At 33.7% G+C, this 20,905-nt stretch overlaps 1 long non-coding RNA gene across 1 annotated transcript in view; it reads right to left on the bottom strand.

Annotated features, from left to right (window-relative positions):
• LOC101900233 (uncharacterized) overlaps positions 1-20,905 on the bottom strand; it is a 329,862-nt gene that overhangs the window by 245,079 nt on the left and 63,878 nt on the right. The window contains exon 4 of the long non-coding RNA XR_009342681.1: positions 8,904-8,933. This is a non-coding gene — a long non-coding RNA (uncharacterized LOC101900233). The remainder of the gene's footprint in view (positions 1-8,903; positions 8,934-20,905) is intronic.

The following is a 20,905-nucleotide window of genomic DNA, read 5'->3' as shown; positions in this document are numbered from 1 at the left end:
GGGAGTTTTAATGATGAATGAAAAAGAGAAAAAAATAACTTTGGTGGAAAATAAATTCGGGGCTGTCTACTTGACAGAAAGGTTATGTCAAAACAAAAATTATGGTTTTTGATGAAGTGGATGTTTTTTCGGTTTGTTTTCTATCGTTTGAGAATGAAATCATAAATCAGTACAACATATAAATGGAAATTTGAAATATTGTGATTAAGGGGACTACATAAATCATTAAATTTTGAATTTTAGGAGGATCAAACAAAAAAATATTATTTACATAATAATTTAAGAAATAGGTTAAAATTGGGAAATTTGTTTTAAAATTTAACTTAGACACTGAAACTTAGAAACTCCTCAAAGGAAATTTTTAACAAGTAAAAAAAAAAACATTAAGTTCGGCCTGGCCAAACTTTAAATATCCTCCACCTTAAGGTAAATGAAACATTTGAACTCATTATGACCCACTAATATAAATGTTCCAAAAATCATCAACATACCGAATATCGGGAAAACGGCTGTATGGGGCTATACAAAAACGTGCAATGTTTCGCCACCGGAGAAAAAAGTTGACGCTCTACTTCAAATAATGTGGGCTGCATCCTTATTTAAACTTACGGACAGACAGACATACGGACATCGACAAATCGACTTAGAATTTTATGCTGATTATGGATATATATATACTTTATGGAGTCTACGACGAATATTTAGCGATGTTACAAACGGAATCACAAAGTTAATATACACTCCTTTCCAAGGTGGAGGGTATAAAAGAACTACAATGTGATAACAACAAGTAACAAAGCAGCAACAAAGGGTAAGTAAAATTCCATTTAAAATGCTGCTAAGATTTTAAAAATTCCGAATATATGGGGCTACAGTTTTATAGGTTTAACTACTAAAGAGAAAGTGGTGCCTACTATGTACTGCAAACCCCAAATTTGAGATAAATCAATTGAAAAATGTAGCTAACATCATGGAAATACCGACTATTGAAAGACACCACAATATGAGGGCTATATGTACTTCATTGATCTGAGCAGAAAATTGTCTGTCATAGGAAGAGTAGGCCATTGCGATCTCAAAAATTCTTCATTTGAAATAATTCTAGTGAAAAGTGTTGTAAAACCCATCAAAAGTATGAAGGTACCGTTGTATGGGGGCTATACAAATATATGGACCTCAAGAGGTCCTTATCTTCCATAGAATGCGGGGCCTACCAAATTTAAGATAAATCTGATGAAAAATATAGTTTAAATCCTTTAAAAGGGGAGGTGCTGGTATATAGGGGTTGTACGAAGTCGTGGATGTGTACAGCAAATTTTCTGACATAACTCCAAATTCCGAATATGAAATAATTCTGGTGAAATGTTTGAAACAAATCAACAAAATACCAAATATTTGGAGAGACAGTTATATTTGGACTAAACCAAAACTTGGGCCTATTATATGAACAGTTCTGTGCAAGGATATATAGCCTCATCCATAGGGCCTCACCGAAATAACGGGCTTACACCCTAGGTCTCTTTGGACCAAATCCGTTTTAGAACATTTGGAGTAGAACTAGGGGTTTCCGAAAGTTTGGCTGGTGCACATGATAATTCTCGAAGACAGTATCCGACTTGGTGTAAACTTGGAACATCGTAATATTATTGTCAAACTTAGATCGAGTTCGGAGACGGTCGGAGATCGGTCCACCAAATGCCAACATTTTCACAGAAAACAATTAAAAAGGCCGTAAGTTCGGCCGAACTGAACTTTGAATACACTCCCATCATTTGGAATGAATTTGTCAATTTTCAAAAAACAAAATCCGTTAAAAATTCTGTTAAAATCTTAAAAATACCGAATGTAGTCATTATATTAGGGTCTGTACGACGACGTGGAACTTCATAGGCAACTTTCGTCATAAGCCATAACAATATTAAAATGCGGAACATGAAAAGAAATCGATGAATGAAGTCGCTAAAATCATCAAAATCCCGAATATCGGGAACTTCAAATACCAAATTTGAAACAATTCCGGTGAATATTCAAATACCGAATATCGAAGGTACCATTTTATAAGGTCTATACGAAGGCGTGGACCTGCGTAGGCAATTTTCTGTCATAGGCTGTAGTATCCATTACGAGCTTCAAATATGAAATTTGAAATAAATCCGATAAATAATGTCGCTTAAATCCTCAACATACCGAATATCGGGAGGTACCGTTATATGAATGCGTTGACCTGCATAGGCAATTTTCCTTACCTCTGTGGGGTCTAAAATGTATATTTCGAGGTGTTACAAACGAAATGACAAACTTAATATACCCTCCATACTATGGTGAAGGGTATAATAATTTAATGTATAGAACAAGAAGCGATCATTCGATTTTGTGCAACCCAAACACAACCCAATATTTTCGTCAGGGCTAGGTCAGCTGTGAAAATGGACAAAATCGGTCCATTCCATCAAGTACCTTCCCACACAAAAGGTCAATATTTTGAATTATTATATCTGTAATAAAATATGAAATAAAAGTCCGATTGTCCTGAAATCTTAATATTTATATCAACACGAGACGTGGTATGAAAAACGGATTGAACTACTTCTTCTGGTACCTCCTCCATAACAAGTCAAAATTTTGACTGAACAAGAAGCTCATAAAACGCCAAATTATCATACACTTCCTTTAAAAATCGGCATATTCTAGTATTTATATCAACACAATATATGGTAAGAAGATGAAATATATCCGACCACTTTTTCCGATACCTCCCCAATAACGGCTCCAATTATTTTTAAAATAAGTATTCCGTTTTAACAATTCTCTTCATTTCATTCCAACATTTCACACATTCCAATTTTTTTATCAACACAACATGTGATATGAAGATGGGATATATCGGACCACTCCATGGAATATATCGATCCACCTCCTCCATAAAGGGCAATAAGCATTCGTTCCTTTCTAATATTCACAACTTGTAATTATTCCACTAAAGAAGATATGGTGTGAAGATGATAGATATCGGTCCACGCTGTCTAGTATCTCTCCCTCAAAAGGTAAACATTTTGAATAGCCATTATGAGGGTACTACTAGATATAAGCAGTTTTTAAGGTGTTAATCGTAGTATCCACAGAATTGGCTATAAATTGGTCGTTTGTATTCCCAGTATTCATAAAACATCTTTGCAATGAACATATATAAGCCCCGTCCAATATGTTTAAAATGTTAGCCCATTTTTAACAGGAGTAACTTATACCGCTTGAATATTAGATCACGGCACTTTGGACATATTATTCTTTTAATCGATGTACCTAAAAATTAAGATTCTTCCTAACAGTTTGTACCTGGATCCAATTCAAATTACCTTCCCTTGACTAAATTATCTCACGATCAACAATCGAGAGCCTCATTAGCCATTTCTCCGATTGCAGCGGATTTTTTTTAACAATAAATCGTTTTAATGAAAATAGCAACACTTCCGGAATAATCTTCAAAATTATGTATTCAAATGTTAAATAGGTCATCATTTCCCGCAGCATTTTCAGCTCAACAAACACTCGGTTTAATTTGCATTAAAAATTATAATATTTTTCAAGGAAATCCTTTTTAAATAGCTGGTGTTGTATTTAAATATTATTCCTCGACGTGAGGAGAAGGTCGAAGGAGAAGAGGAAAACAGAACGAAATACACTTAACTTTTGGACTTTTAACCGCAACCACTACCTCTCTACTACAGCTACTAATGCCAGCCAACAATGCGCCATTGCCATCGCCATCATCATCGTCGTCAACAACGCTTGCCAACGATTTTCATTCACATTTCAGTTCGGTTCAGTTCATTGCTGCGGTAAATGCAACATAACATTTATTTTACGAAACGACAACACGCAATTTTAGCCAGAAAGGATGTTGAGAGTAGCTAAGACACTGGTGGCGAGGAGGGGTTTGGATGGTTGATTTCGCATAAACCCCAAAATAGAAAAATTGTACAAAACCAAATTGTGCTCATAAATAAAAATGCGAAAGAAAGTAAAATATTTGCCAGCATTACAATCAAAGGCACACCATGACACAAACACACACACGCAAGCAAGAGATAGCTGCTCTCAAGTACTCAAAAAGTCACACACACATATACACACAACCTTATAGTCATTGGTGCATATCCTTGAATAAGCGAACCGTTAAAGGGGTAACGAAGAAAACTGAAATAAAATAGGAATTCATTCCCCGAAAATTCAATAGCTCGGCTCAGTGGTGGCATCCAAAAAAAAAAAAAAAAAAAATAGCAGCAACAAAACCCTAAAGTGTATTTGCCCCTAAGATGTTGCAATATACACAACAACAACAGGAAGAAAATAGAAAACAAAAATCCATGCAATTTATTTGCCCTGCCCGTTATTCGCTACCAACTGTTGTTGCTGCTGCTGCCGCCACGAATCGCCAGTTATTGCCTCTAATGCCCTACTCCAATCCTCAGTGGCGTTTTTCATTTCTAGAAGTGTATCTCTTCTTCTCTATTTTTTTTGTTCTTCGAACTGCAATGGGATTCAAGTAGGAAATCGCTAATATGCGATTTTTTGTTTATTCATTTTTTGTGTTGCCATTCAATTTTTTGCATTCAATGGCCATTGGTTAAAATGGTATTAAAGTATTTCACGTTGTTTTTTTTTGGCTATTTTTGTGAAATGGCAGAAAATGGAAATTCATTTCAGTGGCCTTTCATTTAAATCGCAAACAAAAAATGCTGAATAGCAAGATATTAGTTGTATTTTTTTGGATTTGATTTGTATTTTAAATGTAATTGAAAAATGTTTATAAGAAATTGACATGGTTTAACGTGAAGAGGATGAACTATTCAATTATAGATTAAATTTAATCGCGAAGTAGAAGCAGTTGCAATCTCAATTAAATGTTGATGTTGAAGGAAATGGGAAAATCTATAACGAGGTCAATAAAAATGTGCATCACGATTACACCAATAAAAATATACTCCATACATCGAATGGAGGGTATAACCAATATTTCATTCCGTTCCCTCAAAAGATTCATTAAAGGCACAGCAGAGTCTATATATTCAAGGCTCCCCTAAGTCGATCTAAAAATTGTCCTCTGTCCATCCGTCATTTGAAATTAAGATAGAGGTAATCCAATTTTCAAGATAAAGTACCGAAATTGATTGCTTAAGTATGGACTAATCCCCCAATTGGCTTAACTTCATATTACTCTCTATTAAAAAGAGCAATGTTTAACAAAACGAAACTGACACCTTTGCAATATTTCCTGATTGCTACCAATATCGTTATTTCTTCCCATGACTGATATCAAGAAGCTGAAAAAGCTAGGGGGCCATTCTCTTGGCCTGGAATCTCCAACAATAGCAAAGTACTCTAATGAAATTTGACAGAGATGTTTGTAGTACTCTTAATATATTTATTATTGAAAATTTGGATTTATTGGTCCACATTTAGGTTCTGGTACTTTCTTATTTTCAGCATTTTGAAAGTTTAAACCCCAATTTTTAAAAAAAATATTTGAATTTGATACTTCGGTTGGGTAGATGAACTCCTCTAAAAAGTTTATTTAATAGATGGATATGCCACACATAAAGGAATTTTAAAATTGTTCATATCCTGCGCCATTTGGAAACATAGCAACACTTCCGAAAATATTCCGAACCGAGAACCAAGGTCTAGTATTCGAGTGGCATACGATATTTCTGTTATTTAGAACTTTCGATACGAAATGTAAAAAAAAAATCGTTGAAAAAATTTACTAAAAGTATAAGTTACTACAAAATCCAAATAGTAAATTCAGTCGAAAATGTGGATTGATTCATAAAAATATCGGATATGTGGACCTACATAGAAAAACTCCTGCCCAAAGACATATAATATACAGGGTGAGATAAAAAAACTGCAGCAAAGTCAAACGCCATAATTTTTACATTTTTTTAAAATTTCACTGAATGAAAGCAAAAAATGCCGGAAATGGCATCAAATTCTAGAATAAGTTTAGATGGCACGAATTATGGACTTCAAACGGCCAATGAAATCGTCACACATTGCCCGAATGTTGCTCTGCCGTATTTTGGTCCATTCCCGGCGAAGCGCTTGCTTGAGATGATCGGCACTTTGGTATTTTTAGTGAGAATCTTGCTTTCCAAAATACTCCTGACACAATAGTTCAACGGAATGGTATCCGACAATTTTGGTGGTCATTTTGGGATGGAAATGAAGCGAGGAACCTCATTTTGTAACCATTCTTGGGTGGGCGCGTGCTGAGTGCGATGGTGCTGAGTCCTGTTGGAATGTCCAAGGCCTGCGACCAAAATGTTTGCTTTAATACACCCTCCAGAATATTTTCGCGATCATATTCGGCATTTATTCTGATGCCATGGTCGATTAATACGAGTGGAGAGCGACCATCGGCTGTTATGGGGACCTACACCATCACCATGGCCGGTGCTTGAGTTCTGATGGCCAACCGAAGGTGTAAATTTTCAGCTGACCTCTTTGGCAAGTAAACACGATATTTTGTTTGTTAACAAACTGCTGGACAGCAAATGTTTTCTCATTGGAGAAAACCAAATTCGGCAGTTCACCACTTTCGACCAAGCAATGCAACTCTTTAGCTCTTCTGAGTCTATTTTTTTTCTGTTGTGGTGTAAGTTCTTGCACTTTTTGGAATTATAATGGCATTACCCAGAGCTCTTTTTCTATAGTTGGAGAATGAAATATTGCGATATGTGCAGCTCACGCGGGCTACGCTAACAGTATCATGGTAACGAGCGTTGGTGCGATATACAAAAGATTTATTCACATTTAAATGCTGGAATGCTCTAACGATAGCCACTTTTTCCAGCCAAATATAAAGAAATCACACCATCACGCTTGAATTCCATCACGAATAACTTTTTTCTGGAAAATTTTGACCAAAATGGCTTTGTACGATTGTAAACTATGTAATTAGCTGTCTTTGGAATAATTTTAAGAGCTGTCGGAATATAGGCTAAGAAATGACAGCAGTCTGAATTTGGTTGCAGTTTTTTCATCTCATCCTGTATACACTTTGTGGGGTCTAAAGTGCTTATTCGGAAAATACGTTCTTTTTGCTATTTCCTGGGGAAATTTTGCGAAAAATACTTGTTTTCTAGTAAGATTATTGAAAAGTAACTCTCTGTAGAGTATTCTAGAGATGAACTAATTTATTTTTCCTCAGGTACTATATTTTCCTAATTTTCTTTCAGCCCATTTTTACTTTTATGCCTGTCCCGACCTGTCTGTAATTTGAAATCTATGAAATACCATACAAACCAAATTACAGCTAATTCGGTTGGAAACTGCTGCCAAATCTACCAAATCTCAAAAATTGTTTAAGATAACATGTCCCTCATTTTTATATTGAAAATATATATATTTTTTATAAAAATATGGTCCAATTATTGAAAATTAAATTGTTTAAAAACTGTGATATCGAAAATTTTAAAAATCAAACATTAAACTTAAGCCTTGAATCCGTAGAAATAACTAAACCAATTTTTTATAAAGTAAAAGAGGAAGACGAGAAAACGAATCACGAAAAAACGTACCAATCTACGGCAACCCCGTCCGAATCGTTTCGTTTTTCCCCTCCGCCTTGCAATAGAGAGAATAATTAATTTGACATTCCCTTTGTAACTCATCGAATATTTTAATTCTTCTTTATAAGCCAAGACACCAAGCGTCCGTCTGCCTTCCAGTCGATGGTAATCACTCAAATTTTTCAAGATGTAGTTTTAAATTATTAAAATTTTACTCAAATACGATGAAGTTCACCTTTTGGTTTGGCCCTCATATAACAGTACCACCCGATTTGTTAGACAAAAAGACAAAAATATTTCTATGTTTGTCTACATTTCGGTTTTAATTTGGCATAAAGGATTCCTATTGAGAGCGTCAACCTATTACGAAAAATAGACGGAATCGCCACATTTGGATATTTCTCCCGATTTAAAAATCTTTTATACCCTCCACCATTCTATGGAGGGTATATTATATTTGTCATTCCGTTTGTAACTTCTCGCAACATTCATAATAGACCCTTCAAAGTATATATATACTGGATCAGCGTAAAATTCTTGGACGATCTAGCGACGTTCGTCTGTCTGTCTGCCCGTTGTAATCACGCTATCTTTCGAAAAAATTGAGATAGAAGGCTAAAATTTTGCATGCATGCATAGGAATCGTTTCAAATTTCGTACTGGAAGATCCTAATGGGTACTACAACCTGTGGAAAAGAATGTTGTATGCAGGTTCACATCTTCGTATAGCCACCATATAACGGTACCTCCCGATATTCGGTATTTTCATTATTTTGGCGATATTAGTTACCGAAATTATTTCGAATTTCATATTTAAAGCTCGTAATGGGTACTACAGCCTATGGCAACAATTTTATATATGACGGTACCTTCCGATACTCCGTATTTTCAGGATTTTTGCGACATTATTCATTATTATTATTCCGTAATTTAACAAATTTCGTATTTGAAGTTCGTAATGGGCACTGCAGCATATGACAGAAATTTCGTATGAAGGCCCACGCCTTTGTATAGTCCCTATATAACGGTTTTCATTTAAGTGGTAGTTATAGGAATGGTGGGGGGTATTAAAATGGTGGGGGGCATTAAAGGTTCTGCCCGGTCTAACTTAGCTGCTTTCTCACTTGTTATATTATCAATTCGATTTGATCTGATTTTTTGCAATTATTACTTAACATCACCAACACCTGATATTATAGTAACAATTCAGATTTTTTAAAATGTGAAAAATATTTTATAATCCTGTTGATATTTCGGATTTGTAGGATGTAATTTCGGTGATGCTTCTTTATTTGTCCTTATTTTTTAAATATTATTTCATTGTTGTCTTACCTTTAGCAGTTAATGTAGGTTAGGATCTGTCTGAAAAAAAAATAAAATTAAATTTTTTAAATTATTTATACAATATTTAATAATGTAAAATATTAATTTAAAGAGGCAATGAAATGTAGCAATGCATTTGCGGTAAACTAAAATGACTAAGTCACCTATACTTCATTTCATGGACTAAAAACCAAATTTGAAAAATTGCCCCAGATATTCCTTTGCCAAATTATAGCTTTTCCCGGAGGTAATTGTATTGACCAACCACTAGAAATTCCAATTCAAGCAGACTACCATAGACTGCAATGTGCAGCAAAAAAAAAAAAACAATGAAATTCAAAGCCGAAATTCAAATAACCCGCCATTCAGTCTACATCTCTCGCTTGATTGGAAACCAAGGAGAGCGCACACACACACAATGTTGGCGTATGCGACAATGTTGTCATTAATTTCCAATGCCATTCATTACCGTATATCGTGTATATCCTATTTCTAGGATTGATTTAATATAACAACAAAAAGCAAGAGCCAAAATTTGAATTTCCTTCCGTTGCAATCCAAAAAAAGAGGCAAAACAGAAGCCAATGCGACAGAGTGACAACAAAAGAACACAAAGACATCCAACCGTAGTGTGTGTGCCAATGTGTGCGTGTGCAAGAAACAAAACGCATTCAAATTTTTGTGACAGGCAATGCCAACAATGGAAAATGTGTGCCAAAACCCAGTGACAGGGTTTTTGCTGCAGTCACTGGACTGGAGTAGTGACAGTCCAGTTTAGGACGGTTGGGGTAAAACAAACATTCGTACAACCATTAATTTCTCAAAGTTTAACTAAATAAAAAGCTAAGGACGCCCAGTTTGTGTGTGTGTGTGTGCACAGGATGACAGAATAGGACGAAAAAAAGGAGGAAACCCCTGACGCCAGAATGTCTTGCACACATGAAACCAATTTTAGGTTGGGTCAAAAAAAATACACTTAAAAGATATGTATAAGCTTTTTCCAAACCTTGGAGTTGAAACAAATCTTGATTTAGGTTGTGTTTTTTTTGTTGATGCATTTAATTTCCGATTTTTTCCACAACTCTTTTTTAGTGGCTGATCAACTTGAAAAAAATGTATGGTTTTGCAATTCTATGTTTCCAGTTGCCGTATATTTTTTGCTGCTGCTGTTCCAGTTTTTTGCATAAAAAACTTTATTTAGTTTTCTATATTTTATGGGCGAGTCGCGTGCCAATTGAATGTTAAAAAACGCCAAAGCTTCTCGCAATCTGCAAACACTCACACACACATTTATATATTTGTTGTCTAATCAGATTTGTGATACATATGAATGTCGTTTGGTATTCTATTTCATTTCATGGCGCACAAAGCCCGATAGGAAAATCGCAGAGAGAGGGCATTACAATTGTAAAGCAATTGTTTAAACCTGGCGCCAAAATAACTTAAAACATCCCAGGAGTTTTAATACGTTGTGTGTGTGTTTCACACACACACACACACTATGTAAAATTTCAAGACCTGCTGCTGCCGCTGTTAGGCATTTTTTTATATTCCATGCTCTTGTTTGTGAAACTATAAAAAAATGTCTACATAAATATTCATAAGGATGTATGTGTCACCTGTACGTGTACGTGCAAATGTATGCATCGCACGAACACACACGTATTCCTTGTTTCAATGAAAACTTTAATCAAACTCAAATATTACCATAGTTTTGGTGTATACATGTCAATGCATGTGTGTGAGAGGTGTGTAAGGATTCTCTTGAAACATATGCTAATTAAATGCACGTAACAACTAAAAGATATATGTGAGTATGTGATAGCAACTTGCAGAGCTATCTCTGTTGTTGAGAGATTGAAAAAATGCAGTGACGTTGCTTAAAAAATGGTAAAAATTTGAAAACATCTCAAATGGAACGTTAAAATACTTGCTTTAAAAGTCCGATTTCTTCGCCAACTTTTTTTCTAGTAAATATAAACATCATTAATAAATCTCGGAAAATTCCGTGGGTTTGAAATGCAATAATCTCCGACTGTCTTACAAGTCCAATCTTCCTTAACAATTTGTTGGGAAAAAACATATAAAAAAAGGAGCTACGAGCTCCCAGGCCGAAATTTAGTACAATCCACCATAAGGCAGGAATTTTTGCGCCTCTTATGGGTTGGTACATTTCAACGAGGGCTTTAAAAAATCGTGAACATATAGACGAATAATGTGGCAGGCGGCACCTATTGCGAATCCCAATATTATCTACGGCTGAAAATTTAGTTGATCGTAAGTACATCAAACCATTTAATGTTTTTTAATTTCATTTTGAGATTCTGTATATATTGTTGTTGCAAAATGCTCAGACTTAATCCCATTATTGCTGTTTTTATAAAAGCAGCGTTTGTTTATTAGTGGAGAACGATTCTTTATATATTTGACCTCACGTAAGGTCAAAGTGTTCAGTTCCAATGACCAGGGAATTATTTGAGACTATACCATAAAATAATAATATGGCCAGAGAAATCAAAACACAGGAAGGGATTTGCTGTTTTTACCCAATAAGATTACCTCCACATAGAATCAACTCTCAGACAGTAACATTTGGGAACGTGGATCTGAGAGGTACGGCTATTAGGGCCAACATCACAAAATATAAATCTTGGCCTTAGAATTGAAAACATATTTGGGTCTTGCTATTCTGACCTAATACCATCACCTGCATTTAGAATTTTCCACCCCAGAGAATTTTGATTGTTGTGAGATAACTATACCAAAACATATACCAATGTGTAAATTTTTCTATAAGATGATTAATTACCCCCAAAGTCGCCTAAATACAATCTTTTAGCCAAATCGAATGGAAAATGAAGCAAGACCACAGACGTAGGTAAAATAATTTGGTACCTTTATATGGGCGATATTTCAAAACATTACCCTGCATGGTTAATTTTCTGCGAAAAAAATGACAAATAAGGCCAAGTCCATTAAAAAATGTGACCAAGACCCCGAAAATCGGGGGATACTTTAATAAGAGCGTTATAACCAAACGTGGGGCTATATTGATATGTCTTGCAAAATTTGCTGTAATTAGTTAGATAAATAAGACAACTTAAAAAAATATGTCTCAAATGAAATTGAGGTATACCAAAACATAGACCTACATGAGTCATATTTTGTACAAATGATACGATATTTAACCCATAGGCCTGTATAAAATTTCAAAAGGTCTCTCTATTACATTTTGGAAAATATAGGGCATCATATTTGAGAACCTTCGTGTATGGTTAAGGTTATATATAACGAACCCTGAAAAAGTTTCGCCTGAGAACCAAAAATCCTTTAGAGATTTCGATCTACTAACCGAATTAAAAATTTAGAATGTCCCACCTCAAGATCATGACCCGAAAATTGACGCACAGTGTTATTGGTCCTGAGTAAAGTATATTTCACTTATACAACTTCCTCAAATGCGTAATATCTGTCCAAATAGTATCCATATTCAGTCCAGAAGAAAGTCTGCCAATTTTAGTAAAACTTTCTTAGAATAGCTACAAATTCCATATATTTGTTTTTTAAGTATCGCCAAATTTGTGACAATAATTCCACTTCCTACTTCAACATTTTTACAACCGGAACACCTACCTTGTAATTACCGACTACCTACAATCTGACGACCATTTATCAGAGTTCCATATAATCCACCTATAAATTACAAATGGTTAACAGCCATCAGTAACCCGTTATGCCAACAACAATGTTCCATATTATCTTCAAACCAACAACAAGTTCTCAATATCAATACTAATACTCCCGAATAGCTGCGAAGTGTTGAACTAATCGAATTTCCAATTGCTACCGAAGTCAATTCGCCAACTTCCATATAGCATTAAGAACATACCCATTATATAATTTAAACAGGAGTAGATTATAATTGAATTATATCAATGAAATATCCGATTTGCACCTCAAAAAACAGAGAGAATCTACTTTTCTCATTTCATAAGGTTTTTGGAATCCCTATGGAGACATTGGCTAAAACTGAGCTGTCTCGGCTGTCTGGACAAACTAGGGTAGTTTTGACGCAATTTCGTTCAGAATGCTGCAGTCGTCTCATTTTTTTTTTTTGGCAGAAATTGACGAAGACGCTTTAATTGTCCTGCCAAGTCTACATCAATCACTCCAGAATATCTTTTTTTACAGACCACAAATTTAGACGAATTTGCAAACCTGGAATTAGAACCGAATTAGATGAAATCAAATAAATCATGTGTACCTGAAGTCAATAAAAAAATTTTAAAAGTCTAAGAACGATTTTTCCACCATTAACAAACTTCTAACTTTCTTCTTTATTTAAAACATATCTGCATAGACCACTATTTTGTTGTGAAATTAGAATTAATATTTTTCGATAAATATTATGAAATCTCTACCTGATTGCCCACATTTGCAAACATATTTATTAGCTGCATTAGTTCAAATTAAATAAAACAATTATCAATCCATATACATATTTGTTGATCCTATTTAATTTAATAATTGCTTATATTGATTAATTTACATAAGTAACAAATTTTCTATTGTTTGAAAATTAGAATTATACAACAAATGGTAAATTATGTTTATGAACCATTAATTAAGAGTAACAAAGGCTTTAAAGGTTGTGCTGAGCAGCAAAGAGAGACACAAATGAACAAAATGTTGAACAATTAAATTGCAGCAACAGGCAGAAACCTTAATACCGCTTAGGACAAAGCTTGAAAGAATTTAAAATCGTCTTCAATGGAAAATAGTTCCAAATAATTTCCCCGTTATCCAGCCAATTTGGAAGACTGAAATAACACCTCAGCACAACAGATCATACAAACGTCAGATATCTACTCAGTAAAAAGAAAGATAGGTATAAAAAGAAGCTTAGTGTTAAATTTTGTTGTTGCAAAATGGCCAGGCTAAATACCATTATTGTTGTTTTTTATAAAAACAACGTTTGTTTATTAGTGGAGAACGATGGTCATGTTTACCATGGGGTAAGGCAGGGAATACCTAGGTTTCGGAATGAGCCACCAATCCTCATCAGTTCCCTTGTTTTTTGTCTGGAATATTCTTCCCAGGAGTTATTATAAAAATAACTCCGATGACAAAAAAACTATGACAAGTGACGAGATCGTAAGCTCAATAGATGAGGAACCAAAGAATTACATAAAACTAAAATTCTCTTGGAAAATCTTCTAAATCTTACAACCGCACTTAGAAACATTTTCATCTTTCTCCACTTGTTTGGTGGCTCTTTCCGAGACCTAGGTACTCCCTGCTTTACCCCCTGTAAACATTTTTATAAAAACAACAATAATGGGATTAAGTCTGACCATTTTGCAACTACAAAATACTATTGTATCCCGAACAAACATGCCAACATTGTTCTATAGTATCAAATATTTATGTTAAGCCTGGATGGCACTTTTCTACAAGCAAAGATTCTCGCTGCCAGGATTACATACCTAAAACTATATAGTGACAACAAAGTGCTTCCATAACCTCATATAAGTGTACGTTCACTTGCGTGAGTGGTTTACCAAGTAGTGCCTACCAAGAGCCCGAAATTCGAAAATATTGCTCAAGTAATAAACGTCTTATACTCTCGAAAAACAAAAAAAAAATATGTGCTTTTTTTAAAGCCTTATTATTTTAGAATATGAAACTACAAAAAAGTACCTCTTTTATTAGAAAATGCAAACACAACACAAATCTATTACCATTCGTAAATATTTAAAAAATACATGTTTTTTAATCTGGAAAACAATGTAGTAGATTTCGATATCGATTTGAATCTCTTGGAATACCATAAATCAAACTATTATCCATATGTCTTTTGTTAAATTAAACAATTAAACGTTTGTAACACCTCGAAATATCAATTGAGGGGTCTAAACATAATATAAACGTTCTTGATAAGCATACAATTCTGTTTCAATTTAACGATGTCCGTCTGTCTATTCGCCTGTCCGTTTGAAGAAATCGCTCTAGCTTCCGAACGAAATAAAGTAAATTGGTAAAATTTAACTCAGATGTGTTTTGGATCTGCAGGAATTTTATTATTTAAAATGGGCTATATATGTCCAATTTTTGCCCTTCAGAACTGCACCCGCAAATTTAAGGAGTTTAGATGTGTAGTCAGAAATCGAATTTGCTGTAAATTGGGAATATGTGTTCCCAGTATGTGGGAAACACCCTTGCAGAGAACAGTACATATAATTCCAAGTTTTGGTATATACCCTCAGATAGCTGTGCCTCTATATATTCGGTATTTTGATGATTTGCTTCACAGTATCACCTGGTTTGTTTAAAATTTTAAAGGGTATTAAGAGTTTAGCCCGGGCGGTCTTAGCTACCTCTATTATTTGTCAATATTCCGATCAAACGTATTCATGTCCATAAGGAGTTTTCAAATCCCACTTCTTGAGCCTATTTAATGAATTAGCTTTTATAAATGAATGTTTTTTTATAATCTTTGCCATTATTATTAAATATAAATGAGTCATTAACATAACATATACTTAAGCCTTTAAATTAATTGTTACAGTTCGTTGTTGCTTTTCTGTTTTTTTTTTGTTCTTGCTTTTGTTTTTGTTGTTCAAGTACCTTATGCATAATAAACGCCAAACAAATCAGACAATTGAAATAGTACAATAAAATCTATTCATAAAAAATTAATATTTTTTTTATAAATTCTGAAATGCATAATGTGGCATTAATATTAAAAACTAATTAAAATGACCAATGCATATAAAATGAAATTTGCATAGAAATTTAAATTCATTATTAAAAGAAACATGCTATTATTATTATCACAGTGGGGATTAAATGTGACAAATATGTTGCTAATGCAGCAAAAAAATAAAAAAAAAACGTCACATAGACGTGTTTAATTGTTAATGGTATTTAATTTGAAATATATTAAATGTACTAAATCAAAAAAGAAAAAACTGATGTGAAATAGTAGGAATGGGGGGAAAAGCATTTGAAACTGGTTCGAAAAACGAACATGGATATAAGTAAATCTTAATCTGTAAAGATTTGTAATATTTTTTTGAAATCCTTAAAAATCCACGATCCACAGGGAGGACTTTAACATTTTTTTTTTGGCAATTAATAAAAATGTATGGAAACTTTTGAAATTTTCTTAAATTTTAATATACATTAGAATTTGAATGTCTATGAGGGAAACGTAAGGGGAGACACAATTTTTATCTAAACTGAACAATTTTTGTTATAAAAACCCGAAAGGAAAGGTCCAAAGTCGGGCGGGGCGGCTATACGATAACCTACACCACTATGCGTATTTAGGAGATCTGCCGTACAAAAAAGTTTATATTGGAAATTTATGTGAAGTAGATCATACCAACTATAAACCTGAATCGATTTTCATCAAATTCGATGGAGGCTTGGTTCCTCTAGTACCAAATAACATTGCTGTATGATATGTTTCGATGAGGATTATATTAAAGAATCTTTATTGCAGCAATAGATATACCGGACCGGGTTTCACTAAATGGTAAAATTCGGTTGAATATAAAAAATCTATCGAATTTAGGCTGATATAACATATATGGTGAGCATTAGCCGTAAAATCGGATGAAGATGTATATCGAAGCTATAAAAAATCGGAACCGATCTCGATAAAATTTGGCAGAGGTAGTTTGGTGATGTATCTGATGTCCGGTATCAAATATCATTTTTGTGGAGTGCATATTACTCATGTGAGGGACACGAGCCTTAAATCGGATAAAACATATATAGGCTGAAATAAAATAAAACTGCAACCAATTTCAGACTGCTGTCAGTTCTAAGCCACTCGTCCGATAGCTGTTAAAATTATTCCAGTGACAAATCATTTTATTGTTTTCAAGCGTACAAAAGCATTTTGGTAAGAATTTTCCAGAAAAAAAAGTTATTCGTGATGGAATTCAAGCGTGATAGTGTGATTTCTTTATATTTGGCTGGAAAACCAAAAGTGGCTATCGTTAGAGCACTCCAGCTTTTAAATGTGAACAAATCTTTTGTGTCTCGTACCATCGCCCGTTACCGTGATACTGGTAGCGTGGCCCGATGTTAAGGAAGTAGACGGAAGAAAACACCAACAATAGCAGAAATGGTTCGAAAAGTATAGAATCGATTCGATCGAAACCCGCGTCGCAGTCGCCGCAAAATGGCTCGTGAGCTAAACATATCGCAATATTCCATCCGGCAAATATTGAAAAATGAGATCGGGATAAAGCCATTGTTATTCCAAAAAGTGCAAGAACTTACACGGGACTGAAAGTAAATAGACTCAAGAGAGCCAAAGAGTTGCTTCGATTGGCCGAAAGTGGTGAACTGCCGAATTTGGTTTTCTCTGATGAGAAAACATTTGTTGTCGAGCAAACAAAATTATTGTGTTTACTTGACGAAGAGGACAGCTTTGGTTGGTTATGGTGATGGTATATTAATCGACCGTGGCATCAGAATAAATGCCGAATATTATCGCGAAAAAATTCTGGAGGGTACATTAAAGCTTTGGGCAGAAAGTCATTCTATGTAGATCCTTAAAAGTAACTTTGTTACAAACAAATGCACAAAACATACCCTTACCGCTATGTGATGTAGGTTATAAAAATAGCGAAAATCTCTCTTCTTAAAATCTTGAAGATTCTGTTACATGGGGGCTATACCTATCTTGATTTTTTGAGAACCCGACTAAGACGAGTGGGTTGCAAATTGGTGAATTCCATAAAATACCATAATCCGGATGTATCGATATTGGGGGCTATACCTAAAATATTTTTTTTCGAGGAGTTTATCTAGCCAGCGCGAAGCCGGAATATGAAATTAATGGTTGAAAATTGAGACAAAAATCTCCAAAAGTCCAAAAATCACTAGATACAGATATAAGTCGGCGTCATCCAAATATGAGCCGATATAGCCCATGTCATTTATGTATTTGCCCAATTCCATGTATGTATCGTAAAACTATAAATTCTATCTTGATTTTGCCACTGAAACAATTCTAATTTGCAACATATTTTACAAATCTGTTTGCAAATGTTCATTCTATTTTTCCCATGATGGTAATATTGGCCATAAAGTTAATAGCTTCACATGGCATTATGTACGTGTTCGTTTATATGTGTGTGTTTGTAAAGCGATGTTGTAAGTTTTGACAGCACGTTTTTTAATCAACTTTATTTTTTGCGGCCTTAATGTTATTTGAAATCACCAAGCGATTCGTTTTAATTAATAATTTAATAGTTTTTGTTATTTGTTGTTAAGTTATAGCTAGATTAGCAAGAATTTATTTATTAGTTTCAGCGGACGTTTGGTGTGTAAATTTCAAAATAATCGTAATTTAGTGAAATGGCTAAGGGCGAGATTTATTTATATATTTATTTTTTTTTTTTTGTTCAATGAGAGTTTAAATAAGTATATATATGGAAACTGCTGAATTTCACTAGTCACAATTTCCCGTAAATTTACTTTTCGCAAAAAAATATTCAATATATATGCACCTTTTGGTATTGCCCCCTATGTAACGATACCTCTTGTTATTCGGTGCGTTGATGGTCTAAATCCCAATTCTGAGCCGAATTCAATATAATTTGGCAAATTCTTTTTTGTGCTAAATCCTGTCACTTGTTCCAAATTTCATTCGAGCCAGACACTCATATTTTGTTTGGTGCATCAAATGTAGGAAATCAAATTTATTTTTATACCGACACATTTAAAGCTTAAAGACTGCATCTATAACCGGTCAATAGATATGTGCATACAAAAATTAATTTTTTGGAGGTACCTTGGATTCTGATGCTATATCTTCGGTTCCATGTGGAATTTCAAATGTTTATGTAGCCTTTATTACTTTCAGGTGAAATTGTAGTATATGTGGAAATTTACACAGTTCCTTAGTCTATAAATCACAAACATATAGATCCTCTGATACACTCACAGTAAATAGTTGATTCAAAGATATAAGCAATTAATTATGTTCTCTCATTATGCACCCTGCGAAAATATTTTATTTAAATCTTGAGGAGTAAAAAACACCCTAACAAAATTTTTGGAATAGCGTGAGATTTTGATATAAACAAGTTAAAACCAGTAAAGAAAAATCAAAAGTAGGGCGGGGCCGACTATATGATACCCTACACCACTATGCATATTTAGCAGAGCTCCCGTAACAAAAGCATTTATTTGAAGATGATCATACCACCTACAACATTTGGCAGTTATAGAACAGTTATAGTTTGGTATCAGAGGGAACTAATATATAAGGCATATCCAATTCTGAATCGATTATCACTAAATTTGACGGTGACATTTTAAATTTTTATACCAAATAACATTGCTATAGAGTGATTGATATTACTTCGAGACGGATTATATTAACAAAATACATATGTCGGAGCCGAGTTCCACAAAATGGAAACGTATGTCCCGAAATTCACGCCATTTTGGCTGATATTAGCCATTATTTGAACAATAAACCTGAAATCGGATTAAGGACATATATGGGAGTTATATCCAAAGTCGTTCTTAGTCGTTCTCGATAAATTTTGACAAAAGAATTTTTGAGCTCTATAAGATATCTTGTACCAAATATCATTGTTGTCGAATGCATATTACGAATATGAGGGACTTAAACACCAAATCGGATGAAACATATATATATATATATATATATATATATATATATATATATATATATATATATATATATATATATATATATATATATATATATATATATATATATATATATATATATATATATATATATATATATATATATATATATATATATATATATATATATATATATAACAAATAACCTGAATTTTGGCACATCCGACCGAATTCATTCTAGAAGCAAGTACACCTAATTTGGTTGATTGTTTTAAAGTCCCTCATATTCGTAATATGCATTCGACAACAATGATATTTGGAACCAGAGCTTGGAAATACTTCTGCCAATTTTTTTTAAAAATTGGGTCAGATTTGGATATAGCTGACATATATCTTTAACCGATTTCGGGTTAATTGTGCGCCAAATGGCACATCTGACCGAATTCAGCCTAGAAGCAAGTACATTCAATATGTAAAAAATCGGTTAAGATATAGCTATAGCTATCATATATATATATATATATATATATAACCTGAATTTTGGCACATCCGACCGAATTCATTCTAGAAGCAAGTACACCTAATTTGGTTGATTGTTTTAAAGTCCCTCATATTCGTAATATGCATTCGACAACAATGATATTTGGAACCAGAGCTCGGAAATACATATATATATATATATATATATATATATATATATATATATATATATATATATATATATATATATATATATATATATATATATATATATATATATATATATATATGTATTTCCGAGCTCTGGTTCCAAATATCATTGTTGTCGAATGCATATTACGAATATGAGGGACTTTAAAACAATCAACCAAATTAGGTGTACTTGCTTCTAGAATGAATTCGGTCGGATGTGCCAAAATTCAGGTTATTTGGACTGATCTTGACCCGAAATTGGTTGAAGATATGTTTAGGAGCTATATTCGAATCTGAACCGATCTTGATAAAATTTGTATTTCTGTGATGTATCTGACATTTGGTACCAAATATCATTGTTGAGGAGTGCATATTACTCATGTGAGGAACTTAAAAATCTAAATCGGATGAAACATATATATGGGAGCTATAGTTATATCTGAACAGATTTTTACCAAATTCCATGTACTTGCTTCTAAACTTAATTCGGTTGGATGTGCCAAAATTCAGGTCATTTGGACTGATATTGGCCATTTAGTGCATAATTAACCAGAAATCGGTTGAAGATATATTTGTGAGCTACATCTAAATTTGAACGGATTCTCACCAATTTCAATAGGGTTTGTCTGTGGGCCAAACAAATATTGTTAGGAAAATTTCATTTCAATCGGGTGTTAAGTGCGACCTGCAGTTTG

The sequence above is a fragment of the Musca domestica genome, unplaced genomic scaffold (assembly GCF_030504385.1).
Source record: "Musca domestica strain aabys unplaced genomic scaffold, Musca_domestica.polishedcontigs.V.1.1 31, whole genome shotgun sequence".
In the NCBI taxonomy this organism is placed as follows: Eukaryota; Metazoa; Arthropoda; class Insecta; order Diptera; family Muscidae; genus Musca; species Musca domestica.
The sequence above is the reverse complement of the archived record's forward strand: the minus strand, read 5'-3'. Positions and strand labels throughout refer to the sequence as shown.